Genomic DNA, 16141 nt, shown 5'->3' with positions numbered 1-16141 from the left:
TTCTGATAGGCTAGGATCCCCAGTAGGGAAGTATGTTAGCAGCAGCCAGCCAGCCTACAATAAAGTAGAGTTGTGCTTCTCTGTTTTAGGGAGCAGCCTGCTTTGTTTCTCTCTGTTTTGGGGTTCTTACGTGTTCTGAATTCTAAGTAGTGTTATATTGCAGCCTCCCAGCCAGTGTATTTATTTTTTCATCCATTTTTTTTTGTACTTATGCCATGAAACATAACTAGAACAAGCTTGTGTCCAGTCAAATCAAGGTTTTGCCCAAAATGCTCAGGGCCTAACCCCAACCATTCGCCACAATCACAGGGCTAGAACCAAGGGTGACAATGTCATGTCAGATGAGGCAGGATCAGAAGAGGGGCAGGGGAGCTGCTGCTGCACACTGTGGCTATGGATTTTGTTAACTTCAGCATCCCCATTGACCAGGACTCTGGCTGGGCCACTGCCAGGCATCTTTGCCGCTGAGCACTGGAACGGGATGCCCAGAGGGTTCAGAGAAGCTGCTACAGAAAGGACTGGAAGAGACTTGGCTCAGGATTCTTCTGTTCAGGCTCCTCTTCTCACTGGGGAAGGCGAGTAGCTGCTGCTTGGGGCTGGGTTTGCCAGGACAAGGGTGGCTCAGTCACCACCATTATTTAGGTAGCAGCAGGGTGGCACAGGGCACTTAATGAAATGGACCAGACTGGGTTATGTTAATACAGTGTCCTTACCCCAGGGATCCCTCTATTGACCTGGGGCCCAAAGAGGCAGTCATGATAGAACAGGATTTCTTAGATTGCTTTAAAAATCTGCTCTGGTCCATAAAACAACCTCCCACTCCTGCCCCCAGGCTCACACCAGACCCAGCCCTGGAGCCTGTCACTGTTTAGTGTAGCCCTGACACACCCCTGCTGCTGTGTTTACCTGTGTGGGTGCAGGTCTGTGCTCCTGCCGTGTCTGATTGATTAAGTTGTGTACAAGGCGGCTCTGCAAGGTGGGCTGGCGGCAGGCCGGCTGGCAGCTGCAGGGAGTGTGGAAGGCCTGAGAGAGAGGGGAAGGGGAAAAGCAAACATCTGCCCTTGAGCAGGCAGAGATGGGCCCTGGTGGCTCAGCAGGACAAAGGGGCAGGAGGCTAGAGAGACCAGTCCTATTTGTGTGGGGGGACGGGTCCCTCCCAATTTGGAAAAAGGTGAAAAGGGGCCATCTTGAGAGTCCCGTAGGCTAAAAGGTCCAGTTTAATCCACAGAGCAGGGACAACACAGAGAATGGCAGACCAGCCTCTGCCAGGTCACTCAGCCCCACCTGCCAAGGGCAAGGCCCATTCAATCCTTCCCTGAGCAGAACCCCCCAGCAATGGGTCCACTAGGTGCAGGTTGTGGTGGCAGGCTGTTTTTGAGACGTGTCTACCTGGAACTGGACTGAGACCCACCAGCTCATCCCACATATGGAGACCATCTCCTGAGCGAAGGGGCTTTCCGGGTCCCACTGGACACGCGAGATGTTCTCATTGATTTAAACAGAGGTTCTCATGCCCTCTCCAAAGGCAGGTACTCAGTCCTTCTGGATCAGACAAAGGCCTGCAGTGGGGTGGAGGGAGGACACCAGGACCCTCCAAAGCCAATGAACAATAGTGCCAGCAGGGCTCAGGAGTCAGATTCGTGACACGTGCAATTCACTGGCCTAGCTGCTGCATCCCTGAGCTGGGGACACCAGGTATCTCAACTGAAAGCTGGGCTGGGTGAAAGCGAGCAAGAAAATGGCCTTCTTGTTTGAATAAGGAGCCCAGGGACTGCCTGGGCTTTTTAGCCTTAGTATAAGACAAATGCTCTGATTTCCTGGGTAAACCCTCTGGAGGCTTCCAGGGAGCTGGCTGGTGCTAAAAGAGCCACCTCACTACAGACAGGAAATCCACAGACTGGATGCACTACGAGGGCCTAGTAGAGGCGAAAAGGCCCAAACTAGTCCCAGGCACCTGCTTCCAGAATCAGGGCTGCCCTTTATACATGATTGGTAGGTGCCATCTTTGTATGCAGTGTAGCTGTAGCCATGTTGGTCCCAGGATATTAGAGAGACAAGGTGGGTGAGGTAACATCTTTTATTGGACCAACTTCTGTTGGTGAGAGAGACAAGCTTTTGAGCCACATAGAGCTCCCCTTAAGCCTGGGAAAGGTGCTCCCAGCATCACAGGGAAAAGCAAGGTGGAACAGCCTTCTTTAACAAACAAACATTTTTCTCCAGTTCACACCACGGAGCCCAGCAGCAGCCCTGCAATAAACTGCCTCCAAGAGCGTGGGATCCTCAGGGCAGGGTCTGGCTTTGTTCACGTCTCCTACTGCACCAAGAACATCCTCAGCGCTTGTCATCAGTAACAAGCCAGAGCATGCACACAGCTCACAAATGGCTCCATGCTTGAGAGCAACCCCATAATAAGAAAGCAGGGTGCAGCCCCAGTACTCAGGATTGATCTTCAGTGACAAACCAGTGTGTGCCGCTCAGAGCTCAGCAGTAACCCTACAATAACAAACCAGAGAATGTACGCACAGTCTAGGGAAATATATTGCAGCACAAAGTCACATTGTAGTACCACGCTATTATAAAGAATGAACTGTTTTTTGGGAGTTTTTAAAAACTTTTTTATTTGATCATCATTCGTATCTATGGACTTTCCACAGGAGTAGTAACAAATCTTTTTCATAACCTGTACTTTTACCTTTAAAAGACACATTTGTCTGCGGTCACCCACTTCTCATTATTTGTGCACTGATTTTGGTAACCCTATATTATAAAACCGACTTGTTCCTGGTATAAGTCTGTCATCTTTGCCCATTTGAAACACTTCCCACACACTATTTCTTCATGTCACTAATGTTTAACTGTAACTCTCCCAGTTAATATTTCAGTGCACAAAGCATCAAATCATAGCAATGCAGGGCTGGAACAGACTTCAAGAGGTCAGCCGGTCCATCCCCCTGTGCAGAGGCAGAAGCAAGCTAACCTTCAAATGTTCTGTCATTTGCAGAGCAGCTCAGCAGCAGCAGATCCTCATGGATGGGCTTTTCAAAGTGATTTCTCGATGCACAAAGTGACTTTTATAACATGTTGATTACTTTTTTTTTTACAACTAATACCCAGTCGCTCAATCAGATACAGTTTAACTTCTTTCAGGCCTGGGCCTAACTGGCATCAGCCAATTGATGCTTCCTTTCATAAGACCTCCGTAATGGTTTTTGCAAACACATGGCACCTCACGGAACTATAGTGCCACATTTGGTTCCATAGCAACGGTTGGAATGCTCCATTTTGAAAGGGATGCTGTGGGAACAAATGATGTGGCTTTAAAATGCAGCTTCCTCCCTCGAGTTACTGCTGCCAGAGGTTACTAAAACCGAAACATTTTTGAAAATCGAATGTGGGCTTCGGTCTATTTCTGCTGTTTGTTCACTTTTTGCCTTTCACTCAGCTAGAAGGAGGAAAAAGACCAGGCCACACCCCTTTGTGGTCTCAGATATTAGCACAACATTGGAAGGTTTGGTTGCACTCAGGGCAGGATACATTTGAATTCAAGCAAAATACACCTCAGTCAATAGGCATCTGCTTAAGTTGAATGATTCCTAAACTCCCTGGCACTGGCCTCTAAGGTCATCCTGGGAGGGAACAGCCTTTTCCATTTCAATTTATCCATCATCTCATTCACGCGTGAGACTGTAAGCTCTTCAGGGCATGGCTCTGTGAAGTGCCCAATGTGTTTTTGAGTGCTATAAAAGTCATAAGATCATAATTTGGGAGAGTACAGGTTTTTATTATTTCCTACACCCTTGCGAAGGGCTTGCTGAGCATCCACAGACAGGAAACATGTAGTCTCCTCCCCTCTCTAGGCATCGGCATCAGGAAGAAGAGAGAACTCCCTGCTTTACCAATGGCCTCCTCCTTTCAGAGGTTGGTGGAGGCAGGGAATTATCCTTTTCACAGCAGAATCTCTCCCTGGGAAGTAACCCCACCTTTTTTGACCAATCACAGCCAACAAGGGCTCATTCCCCATAAAACAGCGATTCTGGCTTGTCAGAGAACGAGCCTGGATTCTCGACCCTGCTCCATCTGGTTACTGGGCTGTGGAATTTGGACGCTAAATCTTGGGAGCTGCTCCACCCTCGGATCAAACACAGATCAGGACAGGCCCTGCATTCACTCCAGCTCACTGCTATGGAAGGCATCCATTGAGCAAGTCTAGAACATGAATCTTGAAATATTCTTGAGCATTATCTGAACATGAGGCCATCTCTGGGAGGATCCTATGCCTCCCCACTCCACAGGCATCACACAGACTCCTTTAATTCCTTTCTGTAGTGGGATATTCTTTGTACCTCCTTTCCAGAATCCCTTAAAATCCCCCTCCCTCTTCAACCGTCCTGCCCACTGGCCTGTTTTGCTGGCTGAAGTTTAGCCTCCTGGTTCTACTGAATGTTATTCATCTTCTCTGGAGTCTTCTCACTGTGAAAATGATCTGGATTAATAGAGCTGCTAAAAATTTGGATTTTGGTAGCCCCCTGGACTTCCACACCACAAATCTCCTCTCCCCCACCCCTTCCCAATGCCTCTAGATTAGGGTTTATTACAGCACCCATCACTGCACAGGCAATGCATCGGGGGCGGGGGGCACACAGGGTCACATCCCACCCCCCACCCCCAATTTCTGTCAGGGTGGGAGTCAGGCTGAGTGTTACTAAGAGGGACGTGCCTGGGAAAGGCATCAGCACCTAGCGCCCCCACTAAACCCTGCTAGTAGGCAGCCGGAGGCAGGGAAGAGACATGGGGCTAGCTGCACAGCTCTGCCAGGGGGGGCATGAGGAAGCCCACTGAGTCCCAACCCTTCCTCGCCCACAGCTGCAGTTACCTGCTCAGCAGTAGGTGTCCGGAGCCTGCTCTGGCCCGCAGCCTGCCCACAGCAGGGAGGCAATGTAAGTGGGGAAGAAGCTGTGAAGGGAGTGGGAGCAAGGTGGTGCTGGCTTGGAGCAGGTGTGGGAGGGGCAGAGGGAGTGGGAAAGGGGCCAGAGGCAACATGTGGGGCAGTCACATACCCCACCACCCCTGAATCTTTAAATTGCGACACCCCCCCCCAACACCATCAAGAGTTATGGGTTGTCTCTGCACCACTGTGCTGTTGCATCTAAGAACTGAGGCTCTTGAAAATTCCATTTGTCAGCTGGTCATTGATTAGTGGCACTATGTACCTGCAAAATAGTTAGACTGCCAAGTCTTGGTAACACCACCACTTCCCCTGCTCTCTGCTGATGCAAGAGGAAGGCACATTGAATGACATGAGATTATCACCAGCTGTTGGTACTCAGGGCTTTACTGAGAATATACACCAGAAGGAATAACATGCTCTGTGGCATATAATGCTGCTAATCCCAAGAACAGCCCTCAGTCCTGCCCCTGAGTGGCCATGTCTGGGACAGTCTCCAGCACCCATCCTTGTTCAGGCAAGATGATGTGGCCTACCTGGAGCATGATCTGTGCAGACACAAAGCTTACCAAGACTGGGGATTTGCTCTTATTCCCACACATGTAAACCCATAGTGTAGCCAGGCAAGCCCCCTCATTTGCACTGGCAGAGCTTACCCTGGTTTCAAAGATGGCCATTGATGGCTGCAGTGAGGGCAAATCCTTTGCCTAGACAAGGCTCCTGGCTCCCTTATGGAACTGCAGCTTTTGATGAAGAAGCTGTAGCAGAAGCAATTAGGGAGTGCCCTTGGCCCAGCACACAAACAGCTGGGATCAAGTAAAGCAGTGAGATGGGAAGGAGAGAGGAGAGTCAGAGCAGCTGGGGGGTGGGTGTCTGTTCAGCAGCTGATTCTATTGCCACCCAGTGAACTGGTCGCCGTCTAGAGGAGTAGCCCCTTTGCCAAGGCGAGCTGAGCTGGTGAGCTGCAGGCATGTGGAAACTACTCCCCTTCCGCCTGCCCTTTTCCATTTTACCCAGGGTGGAAAATCAGCACCACTGACTTGCAAAGCACGCAGAAGTGAGCGCTCTGAATGTAGCAGCAGGCGTAGGCTGCACACTGAGTGCTTATCTCGCCCCATCACACACGCTCCAGGGTCAATGGGGTGTGCCCGGGTCCACAGCTGGAAAAAGCTCCCTGCTGACTTTCGTTCCACCCTGACATCACGGACATGGAACGAAACCGTTCCCAGCGCAGCTTGGGGCACTTGGTGGCTTGAGGGCCCAGGGACGCAGGGAGCAGGTTAGCCCAGCAGATGGCAGTAGACTACAAAACGAGTGAGGAGTTATTTAGGTACTGGGGATTTTAAATATGATCCTTGGTTCAGGCGTTTAGCTAGGTGCATGCAGCAATCCATAGTCCACATTTTACTGACACTTCACCGGTGTTAACGTGCTGCAACTGAAGCCGTGGCTTGTCCCTCCCTCAGGAGAATGGCCAGTCCCTCTGCCCTCTTTTCTGTTCCAGATTTGCAAACTCACTACATTCCCAGCCTTTCTGAGCTCACTCCGCTTTTCTTCTGACTGGGTCTTGTCACCTTTCCTCCTAGGTCCCCTCTTGTAAAGGTACTATAGACACGCCCAAGCCAGAAAACCAGATCCAAATCCCAGACTTTAGAATCCAGGTCCAAACTTCATGTCTCAGGCCCAGCTCCATCAAGAACAGAGACATCACTGCTTTCAAACAGCTCCGCAGTCCATCTGTCGGACAGGGACCTGTACAGAGATTTAAACTTCCATAATGCATGTATTTGTGCAACACTCACATGGCATGGGGGAAAGGGGTATTCTTACCAACACTCCTCCCCCGCTGCTGATCAACTACTGACCTAAGCAGGAAACTCTAGAGCCCTTATGCCAGTGAGTCACTGCCGATGTGATTTAGACATAGTAAGAGCTGCTCCCTTTTTAAATCCTACTATTCTGGGTGTTTAAATATGATATTTTATCATGCAACAGCAAGTTCCGCAGGTTAATTATGGTTCTACTAACAGCACTCTCCCTCTCTTGGTGTCTTGGATTCTGTTTTAAATTTGGAGCAGTTAATAGCCCTGAATGCCAATGTGTCTGTAAAGGTCCCAAACCTTCTCTCCTTTTGGTCCCTCTTCTTTGAATGCTCAGGTTTGTCTCTGGCTTTTTATTTTCAACAGCGCAATGACTGACACCTCCCCTGTGCCAAGTAGAGCAGAATAACTACCTGGTGTGGTGTACACATGATGCTATTTTTCATACGGCTCAATAGAGCATTTGCCCTTCTGGTAACAGCCTCCCGTTGATACGCATTCAATTCACCATCTGCAAGGAGGCGGCAGGTGTCCAGGGCGGTTCAGAGAGGCGCAACTCAAATGGATGGGTTCCAAATGGGCAGAGGGAAGTTTTTAGGCTGGATTCCAGGGGGAAAAAATTTCTGACAAGAAGGGCCATGTGCACCCTGGGATGACAGAGAACATCAAGAACAAAGGCTTTTAATTGATGGCTGCCTCATGCCCAAAGGCAATCTGCCTGATTTCCTCCCTCAGAGACCTAGGGCTCAGGCTAGTCACCAGCTAACAGGGATAATGAAGCCAGCCCTGCTGTGATACTGGGGAGGGGACTGCATTGCCTAGGACAGGCTCCCGCTGACCCAAAGCACTGTGGGTGAATGCTCCAGATATAAACAGACTGGCCTAATCTCCAGCTCCACTTCTTGTTAGCCAAGCTGCCCACACTCAGGTCCCTGCGCCTCTCCAAGTGCCCAGTCCCTTCTGATAATATACCCTGAATGTGTTGACATCTCTCTTATACTGGGAAGGCCCCGAAGTACATGCAAGGTTCCTGGCATGATCCGAGCAGGTCGGCTGCTGCCCATCCCAGAGCTCAGCACATTGTTTATCATTTGTACTATGGTAGCATGGAGAGGCCCCATAAGAGCTCAAAGTCCCATTGTGCTAGGTGTGGTACAAACAGTGAGGGATGGTCCCTGTTCCAAGGAGCTTACCATCAAAATAGGCAAGACAGATCAAGGGTGGGAGAAGAAATGGGCACAGAGAGAAGCAAGTGACTTGCTCAAGGTTACCCAGCAGGCCAGTGACAGACCCAAGTATCCTGAGTCCCCAGTCCAGTGCCTTACCATATTGCCCTCTTCCCTTTAGGTGACTGTGGAGGTAGGGAGAGGATGCGTGATCACCCACGGGGCACGGCCGAGGGTTCTTGAGATTCCCTTTGCTTGCTGCTTCTCTTATCCTTTGCCTTTCCAGCCCTGCCTGACTGCAATTAGAAAGCTAGATGCATGAGCCTCCCCTCCTGCCACCCACCTCAGGGCTGGGCCCCTCTGCTGTTTGTGGGGGAAGTGCTGACAGGAAATACATTGTTTCTCAATTTAGGAAAATACCATTCCCTCTCTCCAGCTGACTGTGGGACTGCAGGATGGATGCAGTGCCCCCACAAGGCCCGACTCTGCTCTTCTCATGCCCCTGTGCCTCTCCCCACTGAGATGCTGTGGCCAGAGTGTAGCCAAAAGTCCTGAGACTGTGGAGGCCATTCAGGGCTGGCTTTAGGAAGTGCGGGGCCCAATTCGAACAGTTTTGATGGGGCCCCGGCAGGGATGACTTAAAAACACAAAAAAAACCCACACATGTAAAAAAACACATGAGACTTGTACTCACTGGGCGGTGCTCTGAGTCTTCGGTGGCACTTCAGCGGTGGGTCCTTCGCTCGCTCCAGGTCTTCAGTGGCACTGAAGGATCCACCGCCGAAGTGCCGCCAAAGACCCAGAGCAAGCAAAGGACCCGCCGCCGAAGTGCCGCTGAAGACCCGAAGTGCCTCCTGGTGAGTAAAAATTAAAAAAGCACCTCTAGCCAGGAAAGGGATTCTCACTGGGCGCGGGGCCCTCTTAGGCACGGGGCCTGATTCGGGGCAATTGGTGGAATAGGCCTAAAGCCAGCCCTGAGGCCATTCCCCTCAGAGCAGGACTGGCTCTAGGCACCAGCAAACCAAGCATGTGCTTGGGGCAGCACAATTTCAGGAGCGGCATTCCAGGCGCTCTTGGAGGGGTGAGTTTTTTTTGCTTCAGCAGTTGCGCTCTTGGAGGGTTTTGTTGTTTGTTTTTTTTGCTTAGGCCAGCAAAAAACCTAGAGCGGGGCCTGCCTCACACCCTTTCCCCAAAGCCAGGCAGCTGTTGGTGTGTGTATGGGGTCTCTTTCCTGCTATAAAATTACAGGCCTTGGTAAGCAGGGGCGGCTCCAGGCACCAGCATGCCAAGCGCGTGCTTGGGGCGGCAAGCCACTGGGGGCGCTCTGCGGGTCGCCGTGAGGGTGGCAGGCAGGCTGCCTTCGGCGGCTGGCCTGCGGAGGGTCCGCTGGTCCTGCGGCTTTGGCTGACCTCCCGCAGGCTGCGGGAGGTCAGCCAAAGCCGCGGGACCAGCGGACCCTCCGCAGGCCAGCCGCCGAAGGCAGCCTGCCTGCCATGCTTGGGGTGGCAAAATGCCTAGAGCCGCCCCGTTGGTAAGGAAGAGATCAGTAGCTTGGTGCTTTAGGCTACATCTGGCAGGTAGCAATTGATTTCGGGGATCGCTATATCGCGTCTCATCTAGACGTGATATATTGATCCCCAAACGAGCTCCTGTCGACTCCGGAACTCCACCAATGCGAGCGGCGGTAGCGGAGTTGACAGGGGGAGCTGCGGACTTCGATCCCGCGCCGTGAGGACAGTAGGTAACTCAATCTAAGATTCTTCGACTTCAGCTAAGTTGCGTATCTTAGATTGATCCCCTCCCCTAGTGTAGACCAGCCCTTAGCCAGCCAGAGTGGAGGGTTGTTTCTGAGCTGTGGAGGAGGAGGATGTGTATTGGGTTGACTGGTGTGACCCTAGTTTGCAAAGCCCCCCGGCTGGCACTGAGGCTGAGCACATGGGAACTGTGTTAGCAGCGGTAACAGTCAGAGATCCCCAGCAGGGGCATTTAGCACAGGCCTTCAGCTGCATAGCCAGTGCCATGGTGACATCTACGTTAAGGCCTTCGGAGGTTAGAGTTCCTCTGGCCTTGGGGCTGTTCAGAGGTCACATATTTAGCCTCCTGCACCCAGGGCTGGCTCTACAGTTTTCGCTGCCCCAAGCAGCGCACCGAATTGCCACTGCGGGCGGCGGGGGCAGTCCATGTGCCCTTAGGGCAGCAGGCTCATTTCCATGTCGGCGGCAGCTTCTGTGTTTAGCTGAAGCCTCCGCAGACAGCTAGACATAGAAGCTGCTGCCGAATTGCTGCCACCGCAGAAACGCACGTGCTGCCCTAAGGGCATACGGACTGCCCCCGCTGTCCCCGGTGGCAATTCGGCGCGCTGCTTGGGGGCAAAAGCACACAGACCGCTGCCCCTTGCAGATTGCTGCCCCAAGCACCAGCTTGGAATGCTGGTGCCTGGAGCCGGCCCTGCCAGCACCTCCTCCCTCTTTGCCATCTGAGTCCATCTACACTTACTGTGGCATGTACAGACACTGTATGCCCAGCTAACATGGATATAAACAGCAGTGTAGATGGTGAGGCATGGCTTAGGCGAGTGTATATACTCCACAGGGCTCTTCAAATGCCCAAGCAGTGCCTCCCACAGCTACTCTGCTCTCTTTAGAAGCACAGTGGCCCACTCCCTCCCCTTGCAGGCTCCCCCCTGCAAGGATCCTGTCCCCGCTACAGTGAAAGGCTCCAGCAGTGGGAAAGACTCTGCAATCTCCCTGCTGTTGGAGCCTTTCTCCATGGCTGAAGCTTTCCGAAGCAATGTATAGCTACACATCAAAGTGCCAAGTGTGGACACAGGCGACAGTCCCTGCAGTGTTTAGCTATACATGTAGTGCCTATACTCTACGTGCTGCTGAAGTGTAGACATAGCTGCTACCTTCCTTCTCTGGCAGGGAAAGCCCAGCCTGGGTTCTCTTTGGGTCCAGGGACAGGGATAACTCACTGCTCCTCTCTTGAGCACTGAGATCTCTGTTAGCAGGGCCCTGGTAAATCTTCTGCCTGGAGCAGGAATCCTCTCTCTGCTGTAATCAGCAGCACATCCCTGGAGTCTCCCTGCCAGGTTTTCTTTTGACGGGTAGAGGCTTTTTGTTTTCACTTGAACTTTGCTACAAAAAGTCTCCTAGCTACTCTTCAGGCCTGGTCAAGCAATCTGTCTCCTCCCTCTGTGGAATGTCCCTGCAGCTCCCTGAGGGAGCGGCTCCCTCCCAGGGCCAGAGTGCACTCCCTTTAAGGTAGAGAGGCAGCCAGTTTCATTGTCTCCCAGGGATGGCACTGGCTTCCCACCCCACCCGTTTCAGATTTCATCCAGATAACACTGGCTTTTGAAAAACTGCTCAGCCTAAGAGAAGGGATTCGCAGAGTGCACTGACTGTACTGCAGCTCATTCACTCATGGAAGCAGCAAGTGGGAGCAAAAAGACAGTTTTGCTGAGGGTCTCACATAACACTGCCAATATCTATCTATCCATCTAGTTTTGTCTACACAGGAACTTCAGTCCTGTTAGCTACACTGCTCTGGAGTGTGGATTTTTCACACTGATGAAGTTAAACTGACCTAATTTTCTAGCATAGATCAGGCTTCAGTAGGGATGGTGTGAGGCCACCTCCCATTAGCTTACACAGAGCCTAGCCAACCCCGCCTCATCAAAAATCATGAGTCAGACACACCATCCCGCAAAATCATGATTGACATAAAATTAGATTTTAAACAAATTTTGGGTGCCTGCCCCCTCCTTTTTTGGCCTTGAAGTAGCCCATGGGCACAGCCAATCCTGCTGCATGCAATGCAGGCCTTCCATATACCAACACCATACCACTGGGCCAATGGGAGTTAGGTGCCTACATATCTGTAAGAAAGTGGGCCTTACCCTCTGTCTTCCTTCTTTAGCAATGGGGCACAATTAACTAGTAGTGGTGTGAGGACAAAAACTTGCTACAATACATGGTAATGGGGGCTCATAAGTACCTATGACAGTCAAAATAGAGTACTGATTTAACTAAAGTTACACTGGCACAACTGGTGTGTAGACAAGCCCTTAAATGCCAAAATAGAAACATATTTGAAAATGGACACCACCCCCACACATACGAGATACCCAAAAGTAAAATGAATGTGTATATTTAAGGCCATTTGGGGAAGCACACTGACAGATTTTTCTTTTTGATTAAAACAGGTTACCTTTAGCTCAGAATACAAAAGAGCTCATTAAGAGGATAAAATTTGTTATGTTGATTCCAATTGGTGGGGCAGATGGGCCTGCCTCTGAACTTTGTCCTCCTTCTAGCTTTGTTTTTATGTAAGTCAGAACTGCTTGAATCCATGTGACTGGGCTGGACTGGAATCTGGGAGGGTTTAGGGGTGAAGTGAGACTTTAGATTTATTTAACAAGTGCAGCAGATTTATACCACTCATGTGCCAGCGGGTGAAATGATGAAGTTACATCTCATGGGTCAGAGCTGTAGTATAATCAGCCTTTTTTTCTAAAGTCTGTTATGCACAGAGTCCCTGTGCTGTAAACTCTGGAAGGCAGCAAATGCTGGAACTGGACAGCTGAGCGCTGCTACTTTGCTCAACAAGATGATGTAAATTCAACCCCATGTCTGAGAAAGCCCTTTCCCCAGGAGACTGGGGAATGGAGCAGGGCCCAGCTTCCTGATGTGGGCAAAAGCCACCAAGCTCCCTTTACAAAACAAGCTTTTGCATTATTATTTGTTTCATCTGTGGGATTATTGTGGTGGGAGTTTTGGAAAGTTCAGGCAATTTCCTCAGCTCAAGAAGAGGAAGTCTGGGCAGAAGAGCTTATTCAGAAAAGTAAATCCACCCACCCCTCATGACTGTAGCAAGAGGCACGTGAACATTGAGAACCTAGGAATAAATCAGCCTGTTCCCTCTGCAAACAGCAAGTCCCAGAGGAGTAAAGGTCACACATGATTCAGAGGAGTTGGCTGATATGTTGGCCTTACAGAAGTAGCAGATTGCTCAAGAGCCTAGTAGACAGGACATAACATTAGCAAACAAACAATGAGGAATGAAACAAACATTTCTGCTACAACCACGTAGGAGTCTGAGGCCATGTCTACATCTAAAATTTTGCAGCGCTGGTTGTTACAGCTGTATTAGTACAGCTGTATAGGGCCAGCGCTGCAGAGTGGCCACACTTACAGCAACCAGCGCTGCAAGTGGTGTTAGATGTGGCCACACCGCAGCGCTGTTGGGCGGCTTCAAGGGGTTTCGGGGAAGGAGAGAGCAAACCGGGGAAGGAGACCAGCTTCGCCGCGGTTTGCTCTCGCGTTCCGCGAACCACCCTGCAAACCGCAGGGAAGGAGACCTGCTTGCTCGGGGGTTCGGCGAACGCGAGAGCAAACCGGGGAAGGAGACCAGCTTCGCCGCGGTTTGCTCTCGCGTTCCCCGAACCCCCGAGCAAGCAGGTCTCCTTCCCTGCGGTTTGCAGGGGGGTTCGGGGAACGCGAGAGCAAACCGCGGCGAAGCTGGTCTCCTTCCCCGGTTTGCTCTCGCGTTCGCCGAACCCCCGAGCAAGCAGGTCTCCTTCCCTGCGGTTTGCAGGGTGGTTCGCGGAACGCGAGAGCAAACCGCGGCGAAGCTGGTCTCCTTCCCCGGTTTGCTCTCGCCTTCCCGGAACCACCCAGCAAACCTCAGGGAAGGAGACCTGCTTGCTCGGGGTTCGGGGAACGCGAGAGCAAGCCGGGGAAGGAGACCAGCTTGATTACCAGAGGCTTCCTCAGGTATGCTGGGATACCTGCTTATTCCACGGAGGTCAAGAAAAGCGCTGGTAAGTGACTACACTTGATTACCAGCGCTGGATCCTCTACACCCGAGACAAAACGGGAGTACGGCCAGCGCTGCAAACAGGGAGTTGCAGCGCTGGTGGTGCCCTGCAGATGTGTACACCTCCTAAGTTGCAGCGCTGTAACTCCCTCACCAGCGCTGCAACTTTCTGATGTAGACAAGCCCTGAATGTGTGAGCCCCATCCCATTTCCCTAGACATCTGCCAATTCTGCCCACTAAGCGCCTGGGGCAGATGTTCTGCTTCTAACACCAGCTAGAAGGGAATAAGGGCTTGTCTACACTTATATTTTATAGAGCTCTAACTTGCTGGCTTTGCAGGGGCGGGGGGAGTGGGGAAATCACCCCTGAGCACAGCAAGTCTGAGCGCTTTAAAGCACCGTGTAGACAGGCTCTGAGCGCTGGGGCTTGGAGCAAATCCCCTCCTGAAGGTGGATGACCAGGAGCGTTTATCTATGTGTAGATAAACCCTTAGTTGATCTGGAATAAGGTAAAGTGTGAATTTAAAGTGAACTCATTTGGATTAAGCTAATTTGGATTTAAGTGCTCATTCTGGAATGAGAGCATCCGCACATGGAGTTAATCAGGAGCAGCTATTTTGGAATATCTCCTCATGTAGACAAGCTATAGATGTGTGGTTTTAAATCTATTCAATTAGCTTGTCAGTAGACTTGCAGGCCTTAAACCCAAATAACCAGTTTTAAACTAATGTGCATCTCCACACATGGATTTAACTAGATTACACACAAATTTGAATCAGGTAAGGCCTAAGTACCAGATATCATTTATGTAAAAAAAAAACAAACCACCAAACAAGTTTTAGAAAGTACCAGTTTATTTGATCAAGTATCAGTGGGGAAAAAACCCAAACAAAACAAAAGCAATTACATGAGAGAATCTCTTTCACACATTAAAAAAAGACAATTCATGCTTCACAGGTGGTGCTGTCTGTAGACAAGAGTTGCAAATGGGTCATTTCCATAAACAGAATAAAAAAAATGTAAGTTTCCACATATTAATTCATTCCAGAGCTAGGCCCTGAGACTTGCTTGTCTTTGAATTGAAAGGACGCCCCCCGCCCCCCCCCCTTTTTTTTTTTTAAAAAGAGGGACAACTCCTGCTGGAGACTGTTGCAGGGGTTCTCAAGCTACAGGATCAAGCCTTAGCATGGAGTCCACAGAGGAGACCTCTTCTTTGCTCAATAGCTATGGGGCAAGAGATCCACTTGTCTCCTTTACACCAGTCTAGAATCAGGTGTAACTGCACTGATTTCAGTTAAGTTATACAGGTGCATAACTACAAATGGAAAGAGAATCAGGTCTAAGGTCTACAAAAAGACAGATTTTCCAGGGCCTTCAGAACCAGCATGATTTCAAATAGTCTTGTGCAAGATGACATCAAACCATGCTATGGGTTATGTTGTATGCAGTTGCCCCCACTCTCCCCACACTCACAAAAAGCCACCCTACAGTCAGCTATGTTGTAGTCTTCATTGTACCTGGAAAGGCAGCGACTCAGCTCTAGCAAGTAAGACTGATGCAACAGGACCAAGATAAGTGGGTGTGTTTTATACACACCAATTCTGGAACTAGCAAAACCCTGTAGGACAGGCATGCATCTTCTACTCATTAAAAATGAGTTGTGGAACTGGACCAACTCTGACAGAGGTAGGATCTGCTTAAAATGACACACTAGAACACCTTTTAAAAAAATGCAAATGGCTTGAGGAAGTCAGTGTTTCCATAGAGCCACCTTAGCAGGAGACACGATCAAACAATAAGTCTAGATACTGGAAGCCATCCTTCTGAAGGGAAAAGGGAATAAAGGAGACTTTTTTTTTTTTTGGAACTAATTAGCTTAGCTATAAACTGAACAGCAATTTTGCAAGAGAAAAGATAAAGGTTACTTCTTTTGCACAGTGAGCTTCCAACTTCTGTTTGCATCCCATACCATAAATGGAAGTGTCACTTCTGAAATGAGGGGCAAGGGATCTCAGCTCCACCACCTGGCTAGACAGGAGCAAGGCTGGCATTTTCACAACACAGCAACGGTTTCTAATTCATGGAAGTTAATCTGATGGCCACTGCATTCAGGGCACACACAAAGCATTAGTGACCTGGCTAGTTCAGCAACCACTAGCCTGACCCCCAGCTGTTATGAACAAAAACACAAGGAAAATATTACTGCATTCAATATAAAAAAAAGACATTGCACGAAGAGTAGCATATAAACTAGACCAATACACCCTCCCTTACACATAGTAAGGCTGCACAAGCCCAAAAACCTCTAGCCTTTTTATTCTTAACATTTGTACACTTTGCTGGAAAAATATATATATAATATATAGCTCTATAGGACCGATTACAATATATTA

The sequence above is a fragment of the Gopherus flavomarginatus genome, chromosome 11 (assembly GCF_025201925.1).
Source record: "Gopherus flavomarginatus isolate rGopFla2 chromosome 11, rGopFla2.mat.asm, whole genome shotgun sequence".
In the NCBI taxonomy this organism is placed as follows: domain Eukaryota; kingdom Metazoa; phylum Chordata; order Testudines; family Testudinidae; genus Gopherus; species Gopherus flavomarginatus.
Note: the sequence above shows the minus strand (reverse complement) of the source record.